General features: G+C 51.4%; 1 pseudogene; it reads right to left on the bottom strand.

The window, feature by feature from the left end:
- Positions 1 to 21: 21 nt before the first annotated feature.
- LOC119089841 (uncharacterized) lies at positions 22 to 8,127 on the bottom strand (annotated as a pseudogene).
- Between the last annotated feature and the right edge of the window lie 13,556 nt (positions 8,128 to 21,683).

Raw genomic sequence — 21,683 nt, forward strand, 5'->3', positions numbered from 1 at the left:
GCGAATCCAGCCGAGCGGTACTCACATGCACATGCACTTGTCGTCCTCACAGGCGTCCGGCTCGGCGAGACACTGCAGGCAGTGCTCGTCGGCGCCCTCCTGCTCGGCGAACCGGCCGTGTGGGATGCACACTTGGGGCCGGAAAGCGGGCGCGCTCGGCTCGGTGCGGTGCGCGTCGGTGGCGCTCACCACCCGGGCCGCGTCCGCCTTGGTGTAGGGCAGGTGGATGCGCAGGCTGGCGACGGGCCCGGACGAGTCAGTGCACGCAGGCGAGAGGCACGTGTGAGTAGCGGGCCATGGAGTCGGCACGAGAGCACGGGTGGACACGAGGGCACAAGAGCGGCGACGCCACGGGAGGAGCACGAGAGCACGGATGGACATGATAGCACGAACATTGTGACGGCGCACGGGGGCACAGATAGGCAGAGGGTATGAATAGAGCGGTGGGGCCGCGGGGGGAGCTACAGATGGACACGAGAGCACGGGCGTAGTGGCGGCGCACGGGGATATTGCTAGGCGGAGGGTGTCAACAGGGCGGCGGTGCAGGGGTAGCACGGGAATACGGTTGAGCACGAGGGTGCGAACAGAGTGGCGGCGCCACGGGGACGAGGGGGGGGGGGGGGGGTAGCGCGGGGACGGATAGACGCGAATGCGCAAGGATGGTAATGGCGCGCGGCTAGACGGATGCTCTATGCTCTAAATGGCCCATTGTCACCAGCGCATTGCCGGATCACACTACGCGTGAAATTCGGTGTGGTTAGTTTCATGGTGGCTTCTTAAGGAAAGCAGTGCGTATAAGACCGTACAATCTTTTTTACAGAGTCGTCTTCCCTCTTGAGCGGTCGCCCGATTAGGGGCTCGGGTTTGGAATTTGAAGCATTTTTGTGTTGCCTATGCTATTTATATTGTTGTATACGAATGATTATATACCCTTTAGTATTCGCACGCAGTAATTCCTTTGCATTTAAAGCTATTAACGGACACGACTTAAATAATTAACGTGGAATCCCCCAGTCACCATTCAAGCCGCACCTACCTGTTATCCTACGGGCCCAAAGTAGCCGGTGTTGGATATGATGGCGATGTCGGCGCAGTTGATGAATGTTCTCCTGCGGGCCGCAGCCGACAGCCAGCGTGCCGTCCGAGCAGGTGCCCCAGGTGTTGCCGGCGTAGTAGGTCCACTGCATGACGCACTGGGTGCACGTCAAGTAGGGCGGCAGCTCCACCTTCCAGCGGAAGATGCCCGCCTTGCCCGAGTCCTCCGGAATGATGAAGCGGATCGAGTCGGTGCCCGCCACCTTCAGCACGTGTCTGCAGCGAAGTCGGTGGAACGTGTCAGGAGACGCCAGAGAAGGTGCTTTTGGCGTGTCGGCGCGGGCGCGGGCGTCTACGGATGTCATAAGTGTGAATTAAGGGTTATGCACGCCATATTTACCTATCCACAATCTTTATCATGCAAACAAGCGCATCTGTTCGTGGAAAGGAAGATGCATGTTCGTGTCGTTACTACTTCGACATGCGTCATGCCACATAAGAAAATCTCCGTAAGTTCTTTCCAGTTCGTGTTGGCGCCTGGAGCGGAGCTGCTAAAGCCATGTGCGTGCTGGTCCCCTGACGCCAGCCTCCCCGGGCAAGGTAGCCCGGACGGCCAGGCCGCTCCAGCTGGTGCCAATGACCGGCGACAAGGGGGAGGGGGACCGGTCGGCTGGCCGGCCGCAGAGGCCGGGTCAGCGCCGGGTCACGCAGCGGACGGGTACACGTCCGTCAGCTCGCCGGCCTGATCCTCCGGACCGGTACCGACCACCCGTCCGGCAGCGGGTGCACCGGCCGGCGGGGCCACCTATGACTCCTGGTCAGGGCCGCTTGTGCAACGGTGCCGCTCAAGCCAACAGGTCTGTTTAATCGGACGGTGTGCACCCGGGCAGTTGCCGGCATGCGTGGTGTGTGCACCCGGACAGTTGCCGGCATGCGTGGTGTGTGCACCCGGGCAGTTGGCGGCATGCGTGGTGTGTGCACCCGGGCAGTTGGCGGCATGCGTGGTGTGTGCACCCGGGCAGTAAGCGGCATGCGTGGTATGTGCACCCGGGCAGTAAGCGGCATGCGTGGTGTATGCACCCGGACAGTAGGCGGCATGCGTGGTGTGTGCACCCGGGCAGTGGTGGCATGCGTGGTGTGTGCACCGGGCAGTTTGCCGCATGCGTGGTGTGGCACCCGGGCAGTAGGCGGTATGCGTGGCGTGTGCACCCGGGCAGTTGGTGGCATGCGTGGTGTGTGCACTCGGGCAGTAGGCGGCATGCGTGATGTGGTAAACCGGCCCCCAGAAGCAGGACATGACACTCACAGGCTCGTTGTCATCTGCTGCCGGCAGATTTTAATGTCATCGTGCGACCACGGAGGTCATGAGTTCGGCCCCTAGGCATCCCGTTACTTCAGTGATGACGGGCGTGCCCGCTCGTGAAGTTGGATCACGAATTGGCTCGGTTCGGCCGTGACCAGGGTGGATGGCGCACGTCAGTGATGCACAGACGAGTATGCTGGAAGACAGCACCCGGCCGTGTTCCACTGAAGAGCGTGACTCACTTGTTGAGGCACTCCTGCGTCACGGTCTTCTTGTCGTTGTTGTGCGGACAGAGGCGGATCACGAAGTTTCCCTTGTGGTTGGCCGTCAACTCCACCTCGATGTCGACCAGCTGCGACCAGGCCAGGACGATGTCATTGCATACAACAGGGGCTTAGCGTTGTTGGATATGATGTAATTCAGATGATTGGTCATTGCGCCATGCAGAATTTGTGTGACATAATTTTTTGTAATACGTATTTAAGCATGTTGATGAGCGAGCAAATACGACGCATGAAATGTAATAGAAACACTACAAACCGACGGTATACTGCTATGCTTTGAAAGGCGTCGAGTTTGCACTATATGTATTTTTAATAACAAAAACCTTGTTAGGATTCCAACTTGAATTCGGCAACTCTCGCTAGCTTCAACACAGATCAGATTTTTCCAAGTTTAGGTAATCGTCTCGAATGGGCTTCGGATTCAGCTCCATTTTCCATAGTTTTGGTTCCGATTTTGAAATAGACTCCACGCAGGTGGAATCGAGCACAAGTCGGGTGACTAGAAAGACGCTTCGATTCTGAGCCTTATGGCGAGGACGCGTTGGAACCACGGAGCGTTGTCTGCAAAAGCTCGGTTTGATGAACTAGAATGGGACGCGATATGGAATGAGCCGCCCGCCAGCTCATCTCATAAGGCGACGTTCGCTGCTACCTTCACGTTTTCCACTTCGGCGCCCGATTCATTTAAACTGCTGTCATGATCACCGTGCACATCAGAGCCGCGTGGAACACATGGACTATAAGCTATTATCAATGGTCAAATTGTTTCTCACCATGCATAATTTTGGATTTTCGAAACCTTCATCTATCAATAACACGACAGAAAGCTATCTAACAAATCATCACCACAAGATATTTACGCAAGTGCTCGCTCACTGGGTCCAGAAACGGCGTCTGCCTGCACCACTGACCTGACCAGGTGCGTAGCGTTTAGCGATCACGCCCTGCGCGAAGGTGCCCCCGGCCTCGTGAGGTCGCGGCACGGGCAGGGCGTAGTTGTCCCCACACACACCGCATTTGCCCTGGTTGTGCTGGTACTGCACTGTAAACCGGGGGAATGTCACTCGCATGGCACATCGCACATCCACAGAGCTGAAGGGGATGTCAGCGGCCGTAAGCGGTGTCGGCAATGATATCGAGAGCATTCCCTAAGCTGCATCGCATATGGTGGCGCTTTATAAGCTATCAGCAATGGCCAGTCTGATAAATGGTGCAGGGAGCTCAGCTCAACACTCCAGGCACCTTGCAATAGACCATGGGGGATTACAAACAGGATTACGATGGAATTATCAAATTGGGATTACTTGGAATGATTCGGTAAACTATTTGAATGCTGATAACAATAAATAGCAGGTTATAGTTGAGTCTATCACCGTCGGCAATATAAAAGCCGGCTTTGAGGCGGTATATAAATTGACATTTCAGATCATGCATGGCTTATCGTTATCCGAGGAGGCTGCCGTTTTTTTTTTTTACTGAGCTCACCGATAAAGCCGCCGCAGTAGAGCTCGTTGTCGTTGTAGTTGACCGGGTTGGGGAAGCCGAAGCGCCACATGGCGTTCCTGGCCGGCGGGTCCATCAGGCGGCCGTGACCTGTCACGTGACCCACCTGACGGGACACCACAGGCATGGCAGTCAATCACAGGCCCACCGGTCAGGCACGCGCCCGCTTCACGGTCGGGTGGCCGTCGCCCACAGTCAGACAAACGCACAAACACAGACCGGCGCACCACTGGTAAAGGTTGGGCGGGAATGAACCATTTCGCCCAGTGCTTGGGAAGGAGCTCGTGATAAAGGTTGTCACTATCTCCAGGCATTAACCTACACACCATGTAACACACTTGGTGGTGGACCCTTAGAAAGTCCCATACCATGCCTACTGATCCACAGAAAAGTTTACCGGCCTCAGTTACTTCAGCAGTCAACAGCCAGCGGCAGGCGACAAGGCACAGACATATACGCTTATACACAAGTAACACACAAATGACAACAGACCCGTGGTCCGTCTAACAACTGCGGATCCATGGAGGAGCCAACCGGGCCATGCCGTACAGTTTTGAATTGCGTTCTCCCGGAGTCAGACTTAAGGCGGCGTCCCGGCTCCGCGCCTACGGCTGCGATAAGTCTCCGGCAGCCATGTGCTACCACATGGCTGCTGTATGCCATACTGCTGGCCGGCACTGGCACGCGGCTACCAGCGCTCAGTCCAGCCATCAGTGCGCCTCTGCATAGCTTGTTCGCATAGTTTGCATGCTGCATGGGCTACAAGCTGCATAGTTTGCTTCGACCAAAGAACAGAACCGTTCGAGTACGTCTCGGCACGACAGCAAGGCTCCATCTTGTGGCTGTTAACCCTCGTCCTGAATCGCCGTTTTTCATGACGCGGACTGAAGAGGAGGGGGGCGGTCGATGCGATCCCCCAAGAAAAATAGAGCTTAGCGGAAAGCACCAAACGATTGGTATTAATGGGACCTGTCATTAGTAATAACTTGTATGCTGCTAGGTCAATGATTGACTATTGTGCAAGGTCAAGGGTCAAACCGTGCTGAAAATCGAACTTTTGTTAGCTTTGCATGCTCGCATATACGAGACCATTTATAATAGGAACACGAAATCTCCTGTGTGTTCTTTGTTCAATTACAAGTAAAATGGTATGCAGGTTTATGTGTTTTCAGCAAATATTCATTACGTATGGCGCCGATAACCGCCCACGCCGCCCGTAGATTGTTGTGCAGCGCTCCTAAAAAAAACTGCCGCTTCTCCCAGATCAGAAATGCCAGGGACACGTTTTTGTGTTTAAACACGCACATTGGATGATCCTTAGACAACTAACAATGTGGGCACTTGCACGACATGCCGGAGAAGCGTCCTCAGAAAATATTAGGGGAACTCGCACCGATTCCCCTTTCAGTGCGACGGTGAAGCCGTATGATCCTCCCTTTTGGTCCATCCCGCACAATACGCAACCCCACGAGTCATCAGCTGCATGAATCTGAGTGGCATGTACATGCTCCACGCGACGCGACCTGCACTGCCGGGTAGACAGCCTGAGCATCAGCAGAGCGGTGGGAGTGCGGGGTGCTGGCGGGCCGGCCGGCTGCAGCTCCGCCGGCCGGCACGCTGCACGCTCGGCTGCGGTGCACGTGCTGCGGCGGCCGAGCCGCGGGCGCGGCAACTGTGGGGGTGGGGGCGGGGAGCGGGGGCTGACCAGGGTCACCGGGCCGCGCCGGTTCGGCACGCTGTCCGGCCGTTGACCCGGCGGCGGAAGACGAGTCCAGCAGAGAATTTGTGTCCGACCGCTGCAGCCTGGGCGACGGTGGTCAGCTGACGCGACCCTGCCACGGGGGGGGGGGGGGGGGAGGGCGCAGGTGGTACGGGGACGCAGAAGCGCGGGGGTTTTGCTAATGATGCTTACTATGTATTACTATGATGTGGATGCATACTTCAGTGTTGCATGATTGACGCTAATATTCATTGCGGTGGGTTAGTCTAGACCAGTTAAAACGCAATTATAATGCATGAAACGGCCAGAACAGAGAAGGTATGCTACGTGCATCAAACTGGCGCGATTTGTTTCCACAACCCCCCAGCCCCGTAGTTCAGTTAGTTAGCCCCCTAGTCCAGTTTGAAAAATAAGAATAGCGGATTGATTGATGCGGATTTATTTGGGTCTCGCCAATGAAGTCGCCGCCATGATTGGAAAATGTATTTTGACGGGCGTGGCAACGGCCGCACCATTCAACATTGAACGTGGAGAAATGTGCACATTGCGCCGTCAGAACACACCCATTCTAGTACCCTTGCCACACCTACTTCTCTCAGTATTCTGTACCCACGGCCACCATCGTGTGGACCTAATCGATTGAGCAACGAGGGCAGGGAGCGAACGGTGGCGTACTCAGGAGGTCAAAAGGTGAAGCAAGTTAGGTTGCTTTTTAAAGCATTACGAGAAGCATATAAGCCGTTTGATGCCAGTAACGGATGACAGTGGCGGACTCTGATTCGGTCAGAACGCTGTTAAACTCGTAGGTTATTATAGGTGCTATTATGTCAATGCAAACAAACCCATTACACTTGATTATCCCATGTACAACACAGGAAAGATGATAAGAAAATATCGTTTGCTTGATGTAAGCAAAAAGACTGTCAGCTCCTGGTTTTTCGGCCTTGTTAGTTCAGAGTTCTTGTGCTGAGCTACCGATCTTCATTACATCAGGAGGAACTGGTCAAACACAGTTAAAGAACAAACATCACTTATATCGACAGTTGTCATTACAAACAATGTTCGCTCTATGACGTTTCACCGGCACCTTCTGGCATCCTGGCATATTGAAGGGTTCATGTGCAACTACAACTCATTGTAGTTCGGATATCGTTTTTCATTTTTGAGCATAGTTGAAATAAACGTAAACTTTGGAAAACAGCCTTTGCTCGCGTCATAGAAGCATGATCATACCATCGAAAAAAGAGCAGCGTAAATATGTCCCCTTCCACACACACACAGGCACTCTCCTCCACCCACGTCCTTCCTAGGAAAATGTGGCTTAAAAGGAAGGCCCATTATATGCGTTTTCAACCATATTTTTCGAACCTTCATTATCAAACTTCAATCAAGAACAACTAGTGGTTCCAAAGCAGGCTTTTCAGCCCAGCGAAAAAAGACAATGAAGTCTGCATTTGCGCTGTGAGGGCCTTGATTCACCGTGGCATAGTGATATATGTTATGAATACTGCGCCGCAATGCCAGTCAATATCCCAGTAGAACTTCATGTGAGAAAGAAACGCCAAACGAGAGCGTAACAGGCCAACATGCTCCTGTTTTTCGGCATTACGATTTTAAGGTTCATATGCTGAGTTAACGGCGATTATTTCACACTCTTGAGGATAAGCACAGCTCGAAATATTGAATACGGTCAATATAGTTGCTATTTAACACTACAACATCGTTCAGCCAGCACCTCCTTGTACGTCAAAGGCTGTTAAAAAACATAAGAACTTTGAACTGATGATGTCACAAACGAGCATGTAATGTAGCCGACAAATTAGAAATCACGATCACCAGGCAATGAGGCGATTTTTGGTGTGCGTGTCCATGTGCAGACACTTCCGCATCAACGCCCATCATCTCACCCACGTGTCTTCACAGTGGTGGAAAACACTGATGGTCTGCATGCACACGTAAAAACTCCACGTGATGCATAAGCTGTCAAAACAGTCAGAAAACAATACTTCCGATCAAAGTAATGGATGGGTCGCAAAGCGAACGACTCTTGACGACAAACTGAGACACGGGTCATAAGGGAACTACCAACCTATTGCTGAAAAAGATATTGTCAGTTAGTCAATGAGACAAGCACGTCCGATTCCTCCTTCCCGGGGCATGCCCGCCCGCTGTGCGCCCACCGCAGCCGCCTCACACTCACGAGAGCAGCGAGGAGCAGGACCGAGATCATGGTGCCGTCAGCTGTTCTCCGGACCTGTACGCTGGCACGGGAACGTCGTGGCTGGACGGTCGGACGGGACTGGTGCTAGCGCCCGACGCCGGCCGGCTCGTCGAAGTCCTCGCGCCCCGGGCGGGGCTTCGCACAGCGTCTGAAACCGGCTTCCGGGCACCGCAGCGTGTACCCGAGCCTCGGACACGTGTCCGGGCTCGGCAAACTGGACCGCTAACCTCCTGAGGGCATCAGGCCGGCAGCGATTGCGGTGATGGCGCATGACCCTTGGTGGAAGTGGGAGTTTGCTGAGGGACAGGCCTCGCAGCTGACCTGGGCAGTTTTCGGCCTGAGCTGTCAGCGACCAAGCCGCCATCGGATGTTGACCTCTGTGACGGCAAGTGTTCTTAGTGACCGCCGGTTCAGCGACCTCACCTCTGGAAAGGGCGCCGTTACAACATCTTAAATGAGTTTAGCTTTCGGTTAGCGGGATTTCTTGACTGATCCTGATTATCATCGGCTGATATTCATTGTCTGTTCGATTATCAATCCCTGTCAGTTTTGACTGCTGCAAAGTTTCTACATGCAGGAAACGATGTGCTTATTAGGGCTTTGCTCAAACTTCGGCGTTTTTCTAAAAGCAACTAAAAGTACTTGGGTTTTCAAAGGACATATCAACTGCATCTAGGATGCAAATAGAACAAAGTAGCGCTTCCTTAGTCTGGACTTAACCATACGCCTTGCACGCCGTAGACAGGGTAGAATCTTGTGTCTGTTTGGGGGGCAACGACCCCAATACTGAGCCGCCCCACACCAATGTTGGGCCTGTCCCCTCCCCCTCCCAATATTGGGCTGGGTCCGCGCTATATTTGGCTGGGCCCCCATAATGTGGAACCCGGCTCCCCATACCCAATCAGTTCTTTGAAGTAAATATAATGCAAGATTTTGTTAGGTCTCACAATTTGGTAAAAAATAATGCACTTATACTAAACAACATACCATAGCTTACTTTAAAACGAAGCCCCAAAACGTCACACTTTTCAGTCACTAGCCTCACGTTGAATGTTTTTGCGTGATTGGGGCTTTACGACGCTTTTGAAACTATACGGCGACGCCTGCCTCTCATCCAGGCAGAAGGGGCGGGCACTATGGGTAATCCAACTCCACAGTGAATGATTAAGCGCAAACGTAATAACTTGCTCACGTTGTACACGCAACAGATTTGCACACATTGCCTAACTTGTAATGCCACTCGAGTGGCATGTCATGGCGCGAGTATGAAATGTTGGTGGGGGGGGGGGAAGGGGGGGGGGGGGGTAGCAGAAAGCAGCGAAACTATCAAAATTCGTAGACCTTTGAGGCCAAATTCGTTCTTGTAGTACATGCAGCCAGCTCACTGGAACAAAAATATTGAAGGAGCCTTAGCTAGTGTGTTGCCTACTAGCTAAGGCTCCTTCATATCCTCTGCGCTGCTCTTCTGACCTTTGGTCGTCGTTCGTTCGGGGCCCAAAAGGGTCCTCGGGACCCTCGGGACCTAAAGACATAAGTTAAGCCACGTGTCCCTGTTCCAACGATAGTGGCGCCCTTGGTTCATCGTAGAAATTAAAAAAAATGGGGCAGTTGTTAGCACCCTTCGGAGTCTGACGCCACTTGAAATGAAAGAGTCTGGGAGTCTTCGTGGTGCCTCTCCAGAAGGGGGTGCCTCTTCAAAAATATTGCAGGTTGCGAAGCCCGCAATGAAGGTATGGGGTATCTCTTCATTGAGAGGTACTACTTAGAAGTTTGTCAGGGTGGAAGGCACATAACTTATGTTGCACCTGATTTTAGTGCCTTTTTGAAAATAGAGGTGCTGCGGTTCTTTAATGGCACGCTTGGCCTCGGTACCTGTTAAAAATAAAGATTGTGGCGCCTCAAAATAGAAGCTTTGATGATCCATGGCTGGATGGGCCGATCCTGAATCTTGTCCATGAGGAAGTGCGAACATTGTAGTTCCTCCTGAACTTTGTTGTCTCTTGAGAATAAAAGTTTTGGAATCCACTGTGGTGCTCACTGGAATCGGGTGCCTGCTTAAATAATACTTATGGTGCTCCACTATGAGGGTTTCGTGGTGCCTCTTTACGGAAGGGGTGAATCCAGAAGAAGGTCAGGATGAAAAGCAAAGAACTCGTGGTGTTCCTTTAAAATGAAGGCTTCGGAGCCCATTCAGTGGTCCGCTTAGATTTGCTGCCCATAGCAAATAAATACTTAAGTGCTGCATGGGTCGGTGTTGGTCGGTTACCGCCGCATGGAATCGGTCGATCCATCATTTTGCCATTGGAGCGCCATGGGTATTGTAATTTTCCCTGACATTTGTTGTCTAACAAAATTAGGGGTTGAGACGCTTTCAAATGCCCCACGGAATTGGTTCCATCCGCAAAAGACCATAACTCCCCAAAATAAAAAGGGAGTCACTTTGCTGAACGTCGAAGGGCGTGCCGATCAGGAGTTTCGTCATCGCGAAACGAACAGAAGCTCTTCTTGAAAATAAAGGCCACGGTGCGCAGAAATGGAGGTTTTGATATACCGCGCCTAAGGGGCTGGAAGGCATGGCATGATGATAGGCGTAATGATAGGCAGGAAGGAATAGCATGGAAAGCATAGCCTGTTGAGAATGACGGCTTGCAGCCCTTCTCGGTGCCCTCTGACATTGGATATCTCTTGAAAATGAATGCTTTGGTGTCGGAAATAATGGTTGTAGTGCTCCCTTGCCGAATGAGCCGGTCTAAGAAGTGACCTTGGAATTTGGTGCCTACCGAAAATGAACATTTAGGTCCCTTTTCGGAATCCCTGGACCAGGGATAAATGGTGTCACTGTGGTGATTCCAGGGATCTGACAAAATATTTGAAGCGTATAACAATACAAAATATGCTGCATGCATGGCGTTCTTCATTGCCTGTCGAAGGCCTATTCAATATTTGCTGTTGATATCGGAGTATGCACTATAGAGTATCATCAATTTTGGTGAGAGAAACACCATACCGGCAGCCTAATTTTGAAGAGAAACTCCAACACATTTCTAGACCTATGGATCCGTGGGTTCGCAGACGATAGCGTGCATTTGCCTGCACAAATGGAGTCACACCCTCGCCAGCGTGATCGCGCGTTGTCAAAGTCTAGGCGATATCTGCTCGCCGAAATCTGAAATTGTTTCCGATCTGTGGTCGTCAAATTTGCAATGATTCATGCTTAGCACATTCATGGAATAGGTTGGTGAAACTGTGGTGTTCTTGCGTTATTATAGAAACGCACCGCGTGGTCAAACACTTTTCATTTCGATGCCTTCAAAAAATATAACTCAGCTTTTTTTAAGGAATCTCGCTACCTCTTGCTGAAAGTTTTAGGTGGTGTAATTCGTGGCTGTGACCATAATTATTCGTATATATATATATATATATATATATATATATATATATATATATATATATATATGTAACTTATATATTATATCAGTTATAAATGATGCAACATATAAAATATTTTCATAAAAATGTATGTTAAATTAGGTATATATATATATATATATATATATATATATATATATATATATATGACTCATTACGGGGCTGTGGCTCCGTAATAAGCGTGGCTGGCCAGATGGGGTCGGGCCGCTGAAGCTATAAAAGTCCAGGTTGTTGGTGTTGAGGTTGGCTTGGTTGAGGCCTCACGCAAAACTATTGTTGAAGGTAACCAGGAGCACGCAGTTATCAGCCAACGGGATAAGCAACATATTCGAAGAAATTTCTTATTTTCAAACTAAAAGAAGAAATTCGCATCGGTAATCGATCTAGGTATTACATGATAGCGTGCACAGAACGACAAGTGTGATCATTTTGGCGAGAAATCCAAATGGTCGGCACGCTTCTACCAGCATGGTGTCCCATCGGCACCGGTTTGAATATTCGCTGCCTCGATGCTCCCCGAATGCTCCATGCCAGCAGACAGGTACTGTGGCATTGCAAGTACAGGAAATCAGAAAACTTTCCTCGTGCAAGTTCGTTGGATTTAGAGCTATAGGGCCATTGGCTTATTTTGGCGTTGCTGATTTCACCCTATAAAATATTCAACATAAACAGCTAATTAACTATAGTATTTGTCACATATGTCCGTAAAAACGTAGACATGTACGCATCGGTAAACTCTTAGCTCTTAATAGCACCAGGTGTTTCACGCACATTTTCGAAACAACCGTGCCGTTAACGACGTATGTCTTTTTGTAAGGTAAGTCGACGATCACACTGCACGTGCGCCCGCCGTCGTGTGCATTGCGATGCGCCTGTCGTGAGCGGCGTTGTCGGAGCCTGGACGGTGCCGGCTGCTGACACTGTCGAACAGTCAGCGACCGTGACCGGCCGACCCTGCCAGGCGATGGCCGTCGGTCCGGTCCCCGCTCGTGTGATTGACCCTCGGTGGTGGTTGGTGAAACCAAAAACCAGTTCCTCTGGCGCGGGAAATCCGCACCACCGTTAGGTGCAGCGCCGTGCTCGTGCACGAGGCGAGCACGGCGCTTTTGCAGTACAGTACGGCGGCGCGAGGCGCAGGGGCTTGAGTGACACCAAACGCGGGACTTGGTCATTTTCCGGGACTGCATCGGCGTCTTCAGGTCTCTGGACGACCCGCGAGCTCCCGGCGAAATCCTGCCCCGTTTATCTGACGTACTGCCGTCTCTCAGCATGCCACCTGTGCGTCGTTGACGGACGCACTTTCCGCCTCCCCGGCACAAACCGACCGTTCTACTGTGCGGCCCCTTTCTGGAACCGCCTACCTCCGGCCAGCACAGCCTCCGGCACCCGGCGTGAATTTATCTCCGAACTAGATGAGGCCTCGCGTTGACAATCGTGTGACAAGTATATATATATATATATATATATATATATATATATATATATACACATATAACATTTGTCATGTGTTTTTAAACTGCGCCAGGCCGGGGGGGAGTTAATGTCCCCCCACACAGTTTCCCAGACACAGCCCAAAATCGAACACTGGCAAAAACACCAAATTTTAATTACCTGTTCATCTTTAAATTTAACATCCTTTGTGCAACTTCGAAGTTTTGATCTGCCTAGGTCAGTGATCCAGGTCAAATCAAAGAAATCAACATTTTAAAAAACTTTGACCACGCATTCAGTTTTTTGGGTTATTTTTCGTCGCTCAAACTTGCTTAGTCCCTCTTGTTCTTCGTCTCATTTTTTCCTTGAAACAGACGAGGTCAGTGCCTTGAGGTTAGGTAGTTTCTTGCTATTTTATCTAAATAATGTAAATTTTTACAAAGTTTCGCGTAGTTTTGATGATACATTTGAGGAAAACATTACCAACTCACATGCACAACCATTATATGACCACAGAGCGCATGACATTGGCCCAGGTCATGGTCTTCCCCTATGGCTGCCTTCCGCCAAACACAATCTGAGCTCAGCATAGGCAGTTTTCACAACTGACGAGTTGTACTCTTTTGAGTGGGCGACTACTCCCCCCCCCCCCATGTTCAATCTGACCCCCCCAACGGCGAGTTTGGTCCTCCAACTTTCTGAAGCCCGGGTACATAAAGGACATAACGAAAAAAGCTCGAAATATATCAAATTTAAGGAATGCTTTCACCCAAAGTTTCACGAACAAAGAGAGAAAAGGAAAGGAAGCTGCGAAAGCATGTCCAGTTTAATCTATCCGAGTTAGTCAAGCTCTTTGAACACTGCGGTCGCGCTGTGTTTACTTGGGTTTGTTCTGCTTTTCCTGAATGCTGCATGCTTTTAGTCGCATTATTTATATTTTTACCTATGGTCTAATTTTTTGCAATTTTGGTAGGGTTTTGGCATCATTCACCGATATTTCAAGTTGTACAGACCGCAGCAAGTTGTGCCATTTTACTACTGCGTCTTACCGGAAAATGAAAACGAATCGGTGGAATATTTGCATCCAAAAGCGTGGTCAAGTTATAAGTTGACTACATTCGGGGGAACCCCCGAAATGTGTCGAATTTCGCTTCAACGTGAATATTCGATGAAGCCATTGCAGAAACCTTACGACTGACACCAGCCGGCTTAACCGATGACGGTCATCGTCCGACCATGACCGACAACATTAGCCGTGCCGAACATGCCTAACGGGAGTGATGCACTTGCACCTCGCCTTAGGGCAATCAGCGCCGATTTCCATCGATCCTACCGTGATTAACGAGACCTGATTTCGACGATCGACGCCAAACAAAACTATAATGGCGCCCTACGACAACATATCTCGCCAAGACAGAACAGAACAGGTATTAGACCGGACCTGTATTGTCCTATTCTGTTTGGGGAGGGAGGGGGGACTCCAGCTCCATAACGTTCTTAACAGTGAATTGGGTCAGAGTCGGGAAGTGTCCTGTTTTTAGTGCATTTGATGTTAGGTTTTTCCCAGCTCGACCTCACCAAGGCTATTTTGCGAACCTGTCCTATGGTGGAGTCTTAACGACCGTGTCCTTCGAAAGATTCGTCACCAGGTCATACTTCAGAGTCAGGTTTGAGACTTAGGGCTCATTTCCCAAACAGGGACATGGCCGAGATACGCAATTTGCATTACTGGTCGGGGCCCCTAACTCATGAGTGGCTACTGTGTCGGTCAGGGGACCACAGTGCCTAACGAGGGTCCGGTATTGAACCCAGAGCCCGGTAAGGAACCCAGAGCCGGACTGGAACAGTGCTTGAGTACTCGTAAGAGTACGGGCGGGCAGGCTCAAAACTTTTTGATGTAATTTGCTTCACCAGTCAATTCTTCAAAAGAATGAACGTTCTCAGGCAAACATGGAATGGCTTGTTCATTTATTAATTCATTTCGGCCCACTCTATTCAACAAAAATGACACCCTTTATATCCGGGGAAAGGGGCCTCCTTGAGTAGGACAAAAGGGGGTACGTTATTGTTCCCGGTTAAGGGCTGAAGGGCCATACCGTCCCAACGCGGGGTGTCTACTGGTTCTCATTTGGGAGCACCGGGCGAGATCCCCTGGCCGATCCGGATATCCTTAGAGGGATACACCATATCACATTGATCCGCTCCCTGACGCGAGAGGCCTTCTGATCCGTGCCATTGACCCCGGATCGACGCAGGAGCCCTCATTGACGCAACAACATCTCTGATTGCTGCAGGTGGCCAAAATTGGCACAGACTCCATTGCGGCTTAACGGGCCCATGCTGGAATTGGGCGGAAGGGCCCACTGTTCGGTGCTGGGAGCCCTGGCTGGCAGAGGACCCTTCCATTGCCTCCGTTGGCGTCTCATCCCCATCCCTCTTGGGCAAGTCTTCCCCGGACTGACTTGAGGCCCCTTGGTGACACCAATACCCTGCTAGGCACTGTGGGTACTGAACGATACAGCAGCCCCACATTGTTGCAGGGGCTCCGACCGATGTCAATCGCGGCCCCGGCCTTGTTCCTGCTTGGGAAATGCCCCCCCCCCCCGGAGCTAAGACAGAAACGGAGCCGACTGTTGGGTGTTGCTTTTTCGGAAGGGGGGAGGGCTTGCTATTCATTTGTGTTCACATCTTAGTATATACACTGTTACTTTCCTTCATACACTGCTTTTCTGTTCTGCTACTGCAGTTGTCACATTGTAAACACCAATCTTGCGACCCTATGAACATCACAAGCGATAAACCCTCAGTCGACCTTCACTGTACCCATTTCTGCACTACTTTTGTGCAACTTAGGACAACAAACCACAACACTGCACTAGCTTAACATGCTAACACTTATGCCAACGAAACCCAACTAGCATCAAAACACGCTGTTAACTCGCACGACCGTTTCTAAATACTTCACATCACTGGCTCCTGCGCCGTTTCACGAGTGGTAGGAGACCTCATTTCACGTTTTTGTCACGTCACTTAACATTTTAAAGCGCTCGTTGCAAGCTTGTCCATTTTCTATCAAAGGCACCGAGTTTAAAGGTTTGCAACGCAATATGTTTGTTGGTTTCCATATCTGCTTTTAATCTATGCAGTAACATATCTAGTGACAAAAATGCTTTCTTCGTTATCATTATCTTACCTATCATAATGACTATGACTTCAGTGTTGGGGATCTCTGGCCAAAATGGAGGATCGCTCTATCTCAGTGGTCACCAATCGGTTGAAGAGACCCTTTAACTGACATTTGAGGTCACGGCCTTACGGGCGGTGGTTCATAATGTGACCTACAGCCAGCCTTTCGGGCTCTGACAGATACTGGGCCCCAGCCACTGTAAATCACTGGTCCCGGCTTTGCGACTGGCTGGGAAGTGGGCCCTCAGGTTCATACCGACACGGAGCCGACTGTGCGGTGCTGTTGGCGCCTGACCGACATTTAGGTCCATATCGACTTAGGGGTCCCCCCATCGGCGCGAGGGGCCCTCTGAGTGTCCTTTTAGGACCCGTCCGTGCAGGTCGGGGCTCCTGAATAAGACTCCGGCCAAGCCTTGGTTCCTTTTGGCTCTTCAATCTGACCTTTGGTCGCCGAAACCGGTCGGCCCTCCAGGCTCTTCGGGTCTTCACAAACACTGCCTCTGGCCGACTCGAGGGCCCCTTGCTAACACAGGGTCCCCGTTGGGTGCTATGGTGCTTTCACAGGTGCTGGGGCCCGACCAATGTAAATCGTTGGCTCCGGCTTTGTCTCTGCTTGGAAAATAGGCCCACAGGCCCACGCCGCTACGGAGCAGACTGTGCGTTACTGGAAGTGTCTCCGGACATATAGCCCTTGTCGACTCAGGGATCCCTGATCAGCGCGCAGGACCCTCTGGCTAGCATTGGAGCGCACGGCACTGTCGGCCGGGACCCCTGAATGCGACCTCCGGCCGGTCTTTCCGACCTTCGGATCCTCAAGTCAGGCCCTTAGTCGTAGGTCCCGAGGAGCAAACGCCCGGAGTCTAAGGGGAGGAGATCACGTGCCCCCGGTGCCCCTCCCCCTGCCTGCGCTTCTGTCGGGCTGTAAGCTCAGGGCTCACGGCACGCACTGTCTGGCCTGGGCGTTGATATCAGAAATCTGTCCAATCGAAAAAATTTAGACAGACTCTAAGAAAACAGACATGGTAATTTCGACAAGTCGTAACGGCCACTTAACATGAAGCTCATTCCTTGTTGCTACCACCGGTATGGGTGAGGGCGCAGGCCGAGCGAGTTTGACCTTAGCTATGTGGAAACTGTTGACTTAAGCATCCCAGCCTGGTTGTCACGTCGCAAGGCCGCAAAAACCGCAAAAAGTGCAGTTGGTCATGTTGTGGTGCACGAATCGCTAAGCATGTGCATGGAAGTGAATCAGGAAGATTCGTGCAACATTCCAACATCATCACAGTTTATCACCATTGCACGTTCACGCGCGATTAACATGGAACAACTTTTGCTTTCAAATGCAAGAGAACTGAGGGCCCGGGCCGAAACGGGTCAGGATCTTGACGACCCGACACCGCACCGGGACACACTAAACAGCTTTCGACCGCGGAAAACAACGGGCAGTCACACTGACAGAAGTGTGCTGTGTGTTAGTGGTCACGCGTTCTTGGACGCGTACCATGAACGCGCCCGTTTTATGGCATTTTTAACGATTCATTTCAGACGAAGAGAGCAGACTGCATGGCTTATGTGGATGTACTGCCTACAACTCACTCAGAGATTTTAAACTTGTCTGACTGCGATGTGTGCCAGTCTAATATTGTCATTGACGGGTCTGGTCTGCGACAGGAAGCAGCCGCCACGATAAAAGTCAGATGACGTCAGAGGGAAAGACGGACCGTGCCGAGCATTGCAGCACGTTAAGCTTTCGTAAACTTTTCACCTGGAATTGCGCGATCAGATGGTAGGAGTCAGGGCTCACACAACAAACATTGTTTGACGTGGGTTCTTATCGCAGAAATCTATCCATTCAAAAGGTTGAAATTATCTTTAAGAATAAAACTAAGGGAAATGGCTGCTGTGAACTTTTACGAAACCGATGACGCATATAAAACGCAGGGAGTACCACCCTCTCCGGGCTATTGTAATGGTGAAACTGCGCGTCTGGGAAACCGGAGGTACGGGGTTCGATTCCCCGCGGCGCCCGCCCCTTCTGCCATGGAGAGTGGTAGGCGACGCCATATAGCCGCAGAGCTGAGTGCGTCGTAACATCCCAGTGACGACGATGACGCAAAATATACACTATGTTTTAAATAGCGATCTCTGGCTATGAAAACAATACGTGCGTGAGGTCTTTTTTTAACCAGTATTTTTACAAATGCGTACGTTTTTGCAGTGTTCCGGTCACAGTTGTCAAACTTTGGCTAATTGCAAATTTACATATTTCGCCAACACCAATTGCCAGAACGGACCGGGCTCATAATCAACCAATTTGTGTATAATATATACAGACATAACAGATGAGGAAATACATGGATTAGAACTATTGGCTTAAGACGTCTGAGCGAATAAGTTTAGGTTTGGTATCACGTAACTGATGAAAATTTATCCATCAAGCCTGTTATTGCTCCAATCATACCACACCACACCATCCAACGATATTAATGCGCCTTACTCGTTCAGGTGGTGCCACCAGAGAGAAGGGGGCAAGCGGCAGTAATCCCTTTCCCGTTTTCTAAGAGGAAGCATATTCTGCCCCCCCCCCCTCCTAAAATTCCAGGGAACCCAACACACCGATGGAATATTCCGGATGGCGGAGACGATGCGTTCCATCGAATGCAAAGGAAACACACGGTAGACCATATCTGCCACTGTAGAAAAGGCCCTCGATACCTTACGGTGGGCTCTTTTGGTCACCTTGATGCAGGGAATGATCCGAAAGAGGCCCATCGCATGCGCAGAACCCCATAAAGCATGCCTTTTCAGGAACAATCACACAGGAAGCCCCACCAGCCCAAGAGGAAGTCCCATTTGGCCCCATCAGGCCAAAAGCGGGCTTTTGTCAACTGTATGTGTGTAACTAAAGGAATTATCCCTAAGCAACGGCAGCCATTTTTGGTCATTTTCAATCGCCCGAGGTAACGCATCGGTTGCTTCCAACCGCAATGGTGACGCTGTGGTAATCGTAGCATCCCAAGAATAACGTCCGTTAAGCCCCTAATTGACCTACAGATGCAAAACAACCACGAGCATGTTAGTGAGACGACCTTGCGTCGAGCATATGCACTCGATATTGTAGATACAATATGAATATTATATATATATATATATATATATATATATATATATATATATATATATATATATATATATATATATATGTGTGTGTGTGTGTGTGTGTGTGTGTGTGTGTGCGTGCGTGCGTGCGTGCGTGCGTGCGTGCGTGCGTGCGTGTGTGTGTGTGTGTGTCATTCAAATACAATGAAATAAAAGCAATCAGCGGCAAAGCAAATGAGGTCAGTTGGTCGAACCGGCTCCGCTACAATATCCGAGTGGTGAAATTCCGTGGGTCTCATCCCTCCGGAAGGATCGGTATGCCTGAAGCTGTCCCATTTGCAGATCCGGTCCTGGACCGGGCGGCAGAACGCGCGGCGTCAGGTCACACGGCCCCGCCGCTGCCGGCAGTGTGACGAGCGCTATCATCGTGTCCGGTGACCCCACATTTCGCCGTCGCGGTGAGTGCAAGTGCCTTTTGTGGACCTTTGTTGGCTTTCAGCTGCTGATGAGCTCGATTCCCCTTTGTCGCATGGGAAGGACTCCTGTGCGTTTGTTGACTGACAGATTGGTTCCGGTAAATGCGTAGGAATATCACGCTTTTATGGTCAGCTCACAGCGTTATATTCAAGCTACCAGATGTGTGCACCCCGAAAGTGTCATTACCATAGGTTTCGATTTTTGAATAAACAATTCATTTGAGGGTGTTCTGTACAGACACGGACATTGAATACTACGGCCAGGCAATCCACGGCACATTGGCGTGATCAATGGCGCACACAGCGCGTCGGAAATGGGTGCTGGAACGGCGCTGTAATCCAGTCCCGCTGACAGGCTTAATGCGTTAATGCGTTATAAGCATGCTCAGATGTGCAGCTGAGTCTAATCAATGCCCGCGTTAAGAAATTCCAAACATCACGCGCAGCTCCAGAGCCGTCACGCTACGCTATGCGCGAATGTATCCGTTACCACGCCCACGCCTATTCGATGCTAATTGCACATCTCACATGGCGTGCGAATTGAAATACCGTCCTCCGTACTGTAGAGGTGCACCCGACGAATGCCTGCATGGTGTAACAACTATTCTTGCAAGGGTTCGCTCAGACCGCAATAATCTACATTGCACGTACATGCCCGTAAATAGAGTGCCATCTGTCAAGTCGTCGCCAATGTGGCGCTAACAGGCTTCGGTGGGTGATGAAGGGCAAGGGCGTGACGTGCGAGCGGTATGGGCGCACTGCTGACCTAGAGCAACCGACACCCAATATGAAGCGCTACCCACCCACACTGCGGCCAGCTTCGCATCAAACCGCTGCTGGCGGGGGTGTCGACCGAGGGGCGCTGACGCCCCTCTTTCTCCGTCCGTAGATGGGTCTGCTGCCACTGCTGCCGCTGTTGCTGCTGACGCTGTCGTCGCATGTGGACCTCGCCACCGGCGGGACACGACGCGGCGCCAGCTGTTACGCCTGCACGGACCTCGTCGGAAAGTTTCTGGGTCAGTGTCTCGGCGGCGCTGATCAGTTGCGCCATGCCTTGGTTGCCATGTTCTTGCAAGGCTGTCATGAAAGATGGAGCGCTTTCATTAGCGAATCCCGTGCTGGCACCGCGCCCGGCAGACTCGACGAACGGGTACCAGCCTGGTCCAGTAACGACTGGCGGGTTTCGATGGTGGCGTTCGGTCGTTTCACCCATGCGCACATTTCCTGGTTCCGGCAAGCTCAACACGTGACCAGACCAGGCCCACTCTCTACCGTCAGCGTTGACCCCGTCGCGGCTATCGGTACCGCGGTCTCGCGCCTCTGTCCGCCCCGCCACACCGCCTCGTAAGCTTCGGAGCGCCTTCCGTGGTCCGAACATTACTGCGGAAGTGGAATTGCAGGCAACCGCAGCGGCGCGCCGTGCTGGTCTGCAACCCGGTTTTGCAATGTCCGGTACGAAGACCCCAAACGGGGTCGGTGTACGCGCCATCTTGGATTCCTGCTTCGAGTCATGCTCTCTGTTCGCCAAGTGCGACGTAACGCGTTAGGCGCCGAGTAGACGGTAGCTGGCGTCATCGCTATCGCGAGAGGTTAACGACCCCCGGGGATGTTGGCAGTTTGTGCGGGACCCCAAGATTGTCCCATCAACACCTACTGCACGACCACGGGCCTGGGGGATGGCCAACGGCGCTGCTTTCCGGCCAAGAAGTCCGGCGGCAGCTGTCTGGAGGATCGCGAGTGTCTGTCGGGCAGGTCAGTGGCGGACCCCGCTCCGGCAGATCAGTGTCTGCTAGAACGGCCATGCTGCTCCTTCTGCGTGACAGACCAGTGTTTATCGTGTTCAGCTGGTCCGTGTTGGTACCGTACAGAAGGCGGATGTCTGCCTTGCCGGGCGATTCAGTGAACATTCTGCATGGCGTGCTGTTTTGCTGTTTGCCAACTTACTGACTGATCTGTTCGACCGGACAATGTCTCATCTGGAGTATCACCGTCTGTC

Source organism: Pollicipes pollicipes, unplaced genomic scaffold, assembly GCF_011947565.3.
Source record: "Pollicipes pollicipes isolate AB1234 unplaced genomic scaffold, Ppol_2.1 Scaffold_3087;HRSCAF=3621_pilon_pilon_pilon, whole genome shotgun sequence".
Taxonomy (NCBI): domain Eukaryota; kingdom Metazoa; phylum Arthropoda; class Thecostraca; order Pollicipedomorpha; family Pollicipedidae; genus Pollicipes; species Pollicipes pollicipes.